Source organism: Petaurus breviceps, unplaced genomic scaffold (assembly GCF_028583685.1).
Source record: "Petaurus breviceps papuanus isolate PSGF00001 unplaced genomic scaffold, PetGlider_PUasm1.0 551, whole genome shotgun sequence".
Classification (NCBI taxonomy): Eukaryota; Metazoa; Chordata; class Mammalia; order Diprotodontia; family Petauridae; genus Petaurus; species Petaurus breviceps.
In genome coordinates, this window is record NW_027186372.1 from 25316276 (window position 1) to 25323210 (window position 6935).

At 42.3% G+C, this 6935-nt stretch overlaps 1 pseudogene; it reads left to right on the top strand.

The window, feature by feature from the left end:
- Window positions 1-2243: 2243 nt before the first annotated feature.
- On the top strand, window positions 2244-3686 carry LOC138172717 (actin, cytoplasmic 1 pseudogene; annotated as a pseudogene).
- Window positions 3687-6935: the final 3249 nt, after the last annotated feature.

Consider the following 6935-nt stretch of genomic DNA (forward strand, 5'->3'; position numbering starts at 1 on the left):
AAAGAAAGAAAGAAAGAAAGAAAGAAAGAAAGAAAGAAAGAAAGAAGGAAGGAAGGAAGGAAGGAAGGAAGGAAGGAAGGAAGGAAGGAAGGAAGGAAAAGAAATCCAATGCTCTATATCATGGAATCATGATCTGAGTTTGTTTGTTGTCAGGAGAAATACAGAATCATAGACAATAGAGTTGGAAGGGACCTTAAAAATAAACCTCCCCAGCTTCCACCTGAAGATATCCATCCTATCTCCTGAGGCATTCCCTTATACTTTTAGATGACTTCAATTGCTAGGAAGCTTATTTTCTATTTCATTTGATACTTAGCAACATCTAACTTCAGCTTCCAGTTATTTCCTCTGGGTCCAAATAGAATAAGGCTTAGCCCTTTTTCATGGAACAGCTCTTTAAATACTTACAATCACAGATTTAGAGCTGGCAGAGACCTCAGAGGTCATCTAGTTCAACCCTGTTGTTTTACACATGATGGGATGTTCTCCTGGACCACATACTCTGGCTCTATAGGGATGGACATGGGCCTTGTGACCTCTTGCTGAGGGACAAGTTCTTCACTTTGGTGAGGTGATATAACAACTCCTAACCATTTCCCACGTGTCCAAGTGTTCCTCTGACTGAGAATTTTGTCCAAGAGAATTGGCTGCTGAGTGTGATGGGGAATAGGGTCTTGTAAAGGGAGTGCCCCTTTCAGAAGGCAATACCATCTGAGTAAGAGAAAGGTTCCATTTCATTTGCCATGTTTTGGGGCTGTCCTGTCCTGACACAGATCTACTGGCAAAGTACCCTCAGGTAAAAACTGCAAAAACTTCACAACACTCTAGTCCACTTACCTATTGGTTTGTTTCCTTGTCTTTCTATCTCCAGCCATCTCTGTCTTTCTGTCTCTGTTTGTCTGTCTATCTCTGTCTCTTTCTCTGTGTGTGTGTGTGTGTGTGTGTGTGTGTGTGTGTGGTGCGTTTTGCAAAGGAAAATAAGTTTGGGTAGGGTCTAAAATTATACACACTTTGGACTATTTTTTAAATGGCAAATTCTTGGGGCAGCCAGGTAGCACAGCGAGTAAGAGCACCGGCCCCAGTGTCAGGATGACCTGGGGATCAAATCTGGGCTCAGATACTTAGCACCACACCCAGAAATAACTGGCCGTGTAACCTTGACCAAGTTACTTAACCCCAATCCCTTTAAAAAATTAAAAATAAATAAATAGTAAATCCTCTCTCCCATCCCAGCTTATACAGGGTCCGGAGGTGGGGGTAGAGTTGGGGTTTGAATCTCCCCTCTCTCCAACTCAAGCCTTGAACACAAATTATTGGGCAAACAGGAAGGGAATAATATTATATTCCATATAATTATTAATAATAATAAAATAATTACAACTATAATTCTATCTGGGGTACTCACAACTTTAGGTAACATAGAAATGTGAATAAGCAATTAAAGGGATAAAATTTCCAAATACCAGTTGCATTGACTGCTACTGAGAAGAGACAGATAGATTTCCTTACTTTCACCACAATCATAGGAAAAATAGAAAATGAACAATTAGACAAATACCTGGAGGGCAGCTTCCTGGAGCCAGGAATGGAAGGAAAGGTACTATGGACTGTATTTAGAAATCTCATCAAAATGACCATACGTCTGTTATTTTGTCCTGATCTGCCATCAATCCCTCAACTTGAACCCAATCCATCCATACCTCACTTTCAATTGGCCATCTCTTCTGCTCAAGACTCAGTCTTGGCCTCCATTTTCCTATGCTTATTTCCATCATGGGAGCAATGACCACTGGAGAGATTATAGACTTATATTGATTGCTTAAGGATCCTTCTAAGACTTTTTTCTTATGGGTTTCTGTGAGACTTTTGGATTTTCTGCATTTTTCTGTGGGGTAGAATAAAGTCTTCCCTACACTCAATACATCTGTTAGTACCTTGAATGCTTAAATGGGATCTAGGGGACCCTTCACTGACTGATGTGGGTAGATACAAGCTATATTTGAGTCATATACTGAGATTCCACAGAAAGATCTCTAGGTGGAAACATTACAAACCAGAAAGAATTATTTGCCTTATACTTGGCTGCTCTCCCTAGATTTAAATGCTTGCCTGACTATACTTTCTAAATCTACCAAACTTCTCCACAGAAGCGGACTCTTAGAGTGTAGCTAGAAAGGTGGGTAGCAATTGGGAAAGGTCAGAAGAAATCAGTTAAGAAATGCCAGTAGCTGTGAGTTCTTCCACCCAGTGTGCACTTGCCTCCCCCCTGCCTCCAGGTGCGGCACCACCTCCTCTCTTCTCTTAAGGGTTTAAACTTGCCACTTCAAAGTTCACCATGGATGATGATATTGCTGCTCTCCTAGTTGACAATGGCTCTGGAATGTGCAAAGCTGGCTTTGCAGGAGACGATGCCCCTCGGGCTGTCTTCCCTTCCATTGCTGGGCACTCCAGACACCAGGCTGTGATGGCGGGTATGGGCCAGAAAGACAGCTATGTGGGGGATGAGGCCCAGAGCAAGAGAGGTATTCTGACCCTGAAGTACCCCATTGAACATGGTATTGTCACCAACTGGGATGACATGGAGAAGATCTGGCATCATACTTTCTACAATGAGCTCCATGTGGCCCCTGAAGAGCACCCTGTGCTGCTCACAGAAACCCCCCTGAACCCCAAAGCCAACAAAGAAAAGATGACTCAGATTATGTTTGAGACCTTCAATACCCCAGCCATGTACTTTGCCATCCAGGCTGTGCTGTCCCTGTATGCCTCTGGTCGTACCACTGGTATTGTGATGGACTCCAGTGATGGTGTGACCCACACTGTGCCCATCTATGAAGGTTATGCCCTTCCCCACGCCATCCTCCATCTGGATCTGGCTGGCCGTGATCTGACGGACTACCTCATGAAGATCCTGACCGAGAGAGGGTACAGTTTCACCACCACAGCTGAGAGGGAAATCGTGCGTGACACCAAGGAGAAGCTGTGTTATGTCTCCCTAGACTTTGAGCAGGAGATGGCCACCGCTGCATCCAGCTCCTCTCTGGAAAAGAGCTATGAGCTCCCTGATGGTCAGGTCATCACCATTGGCAACGAGAGTTTCCGGTGCCCAGAAGCTCTCTTCCAACCATCTTTCATAGGTGTGGAATCCTGTGGAATCCATGAAACTACCTTCAACTCAATCATGAAGTGTGATGTTGACATCCATAAGGATTTGTATGCCAACACTGTGTTGTCAGGTGGTACCACCATGTACCCAGGAATTGCTGACAGGATGCAGAAGGAGATTACAGCCCTAGCTCCCAGCACAATGAAAATCAAGATCATTGCCCCACCTGAGCGCAAATACTCTGTCTGGATTGGAAGCTCCATTCTGGCGTCTCTCTCCACCTTCCAGCAGATGTGGATCAGCAAGCAGGAGTATGATGAATCTGGGCCCTCCATTGTCCACCGCAAATGCTTCTAAATGGACTGTTTGTGTTGTTTTTATATTTTTTTTTTGTCAAAGGGTGTGACATGATGACACAATAATTGCCAAAAAAAAAAAAAAAGAGATGAGATTGGCATGGCTTTATTTGTTTTTGTGGGGTTTTTTTGGCGCTTGACTCAGGATTTAAAAACTGGAATGGTGAAGGTGATGAGCAGTCTAGGTATGTTGGAGGCAAACATCCCCAAAGTTCTCTAGGGTGTCTTCAGGACTCTGATTGTACGTTTGGTTTTTTTAATAGTCATTCCAAATACCGTCTAGTGCATTGTGACAGTTTCAGGCCTCTGTGAAGGCTGTCAAGGAGCGATGTAACAGATCCTGAGGGAGAGGGCAAGGGGGGAGGTACCAGTATGGCTTTAAGTGTAAATTATGTAATCCTTAAAAAAAACTTTTTGTATCTTCCACCTTAATACTTGTTCCTTTTTTTTTAATTGTCAGCCATATGGAATGGCTCCCTAAATTCCCTCCCTGCCCCCAACATAGATGTCAATGAGGACTTTTATAGTCTCCCTGCGAGTTTTGAGATTGGTGCCAGTACTTGGGGGAGGGGAGGAGCTTTACCTGTACACTGACTTAAGACCAGTTCAAATAAAAGTGCACACATTAAAGAAAAAAAAAAAGAAAGAAAGAAATGCCCTCTATCATGGGAAAGAATTTTTACAACCAATGTCTCTGATAAAGGCCTCATTTCTAAAATATACAGAGAATTGAGTCAAATCTATAAGAATACAAGTCATTCCCCAATTGATAAATGGTCAAATATATGAACAGGCAGTTTTCAGAGGAAGAAATTAAAGATATCTATAAGTATATGAAAAAATGCTCTAAATCACTATTGATTAGAGAAATGCAAATCAAAACAATTCTGGGGTACCACATCTCACCAGTCAGATTGGCTAAGATGACAAAACAGGGAAATGACAAATGATGGAGAGGATGTGGAAAAATAGGAACACTAATGCATTGTTGGTGGAGCTGTGAACTGATTCAACCATTCTGGAGAGCAATCTGGAACTATGCCCAAAGGGCTATAAGTATTTTCATACCCTTTGACCCAGCAATACCGCTTCTAGGGTTGTATCCCAAAAAGATTATAGTGTGGGAGGAAGACCCATATGCACAAAAATATTTATAGCAGCTCTTTTTGTGGTAACAAAGAATTAAAAATTAAGGGGATGCCCATCAATTGGGGAATGGCTGAACAAGTTGTGGTATATGCATGTAATGGAATACTATTGTGCTATAAGAAACGAGTAGCAGGTGGACTTCATATTTACCTGGAGAGGCTTATCCGAACTGATGCTGAGTGAGAAGAGCAGAACCAGGAGAAATTTGTACACAATTACAGACACAATGTATGTGTGATGACTACCTTTGATAGACTGGATTCTTCTCAGCAATATAGGGTTATAAGTCAACTCCAAAAGACTCATGATGGAGAGAGATGTCTACATTCAGAGAAAGAACTAGAAAGAACAGAGTTTGAATTCAGATTGAAGCAAACTACCTGCTCTCTTTCTTTTTCTTGTTTGGTTTTGTTTCCTCTTTCCCATTGTTCATTCCATCCATTACAATTCTTCTTTATAACATGACTAATGTCTAATGTGAAAGTATTTGCAGATCCAATACTTGATTGTATGCCACCATGAGGGGGAGGGAGGGAGGGAGGGGAAGAAAATTTGACACTCAAAGAATTGTGGAACTGAATCTTGTAAACTAAAAGTAAATGAACAAATTAATAAAGACCAAAAAATTAAAAAAAAGAAGAAATGCTCTCTATCAAGTAGAACTATATGGAGAATAATCAATCTTAGAGACAGAATGAGATACTGCAAGACAAGGAGAGTGGTGGGAAGGATGCTGGAACTTTGGAAAACAGCTAAATTGATTGGTGGCTGAGTGTACTGATATTTCTTTCAGAGTATCTAGAGGAGCCATAGAGCAGGAAGGTGTCTGATATATAAATCAGCCTACACATACATGGGGAGTGGTACATATGGTGAGGGAGAGCCAATGGACTGAGTTTAGATAGGTTGGAGAGGTTGCAGCTACAGTATCCTAAGTACTTGGTCCAGGGTCTTCCTCAGTAGGAAATGACCCCTCAGTAGGAGCCCATCAAGGGTGATGAACTGTGCCTATGTACAGCTTCTGAGCCAAGAAACAACATGCATGAAAATCAAAGGAAGAAGCAATAATGAAAGCTCTGATCTGGTATAAACATGGCTAATCCAGTTGAACATACAGTTGCCTAAGTCGTATCAGCTATAGCTGGAAGGTAGAGCTTCCTCTAGATTTGCCATAGCTAGGCCTGGGAAAGGCATGCTTAGATGAGAATATCAACAATACGATGACCAGCCCTTTTCTATCTCTACCCATGCCCTTGAATGACCAACAGAAGCGAGCACAAGGAGACATCAGGGTTTGGACTGTTGAGTTGGACTCTTACGTTAAGACCTGAAAAGTCCATGAATGGTGCATTGCACAGAGTGCTGAATCTGGAGTCCAAGAACCTGGGTTTGAGTCCTGACTCTGCTATTTATGAGCCCTGTGACCCTGAGCAAGTGGCTTCATCTCCTCATTCTTCTCATCTGCAAAATGAGGAAGCTGAACTAAAGATCACTTGCAGACCTAAAACTATAATCCTGTGATCCCACAGCCAAATTCTGGATGCATTAGTGTAAGAGATAAACTTAGTGACTCTTTCACCAGGAGAAAAGGGATCCATCCCCATTCCCATCTCCCCCACCCACACTCCCGAGTGTAAGTGTTATAGGGAAGGGATAAGGGCTGGATAAGGATGACTATTACTATTGTTGGGATAAATTCTTGATGGAGTAAAATTCCCTCTGATGTGTTTGGCTTGAGGATAGACAAGAGAATAAGTTCAGTTTATGGGGGAGGGGTCCATATATGGAAACTGAGAATCTGGTCAATGGGTGACCATGGATTATGTGTATTTACTCTCTTAGATGCCATTTTGGAGTGTCCATCCCTGTTCTTGGTGAAGAACCCAGAACTCCTTTAAAATGACAGCTTTCTGAGCGCCTTTTTCTTTCCATAAAAAGAAAAGAAAATGTAGTAGCTATGCATGTAGAGTCACATAACACGCATCCATAAACAGTTGCATGTACAAACATACACTTGCAAACACAGATGTTCCCTTTTTTAGGCCTCAGTTTTCTCATCTATATGGTTAATGGTTTTGACCAAATGATCCCAAGGCTTTTTCTACTTCAGAGCTGTGGTCCTATGATCTGACTTTATCAGACACACACACACACACACACACACACACACACACACACACAGAAAGCAGAATAGGATTCAGAAGATATGGGTTGGTTCCATTCCCAGGTTGGTCACTGAATTTATGTGTGAACTTCAGCAGGTTACAGCTTGCCTGGAGCTCAGGGTCCTCACCTAGGAACTGAGGGAGCTGAACCAAATGAGT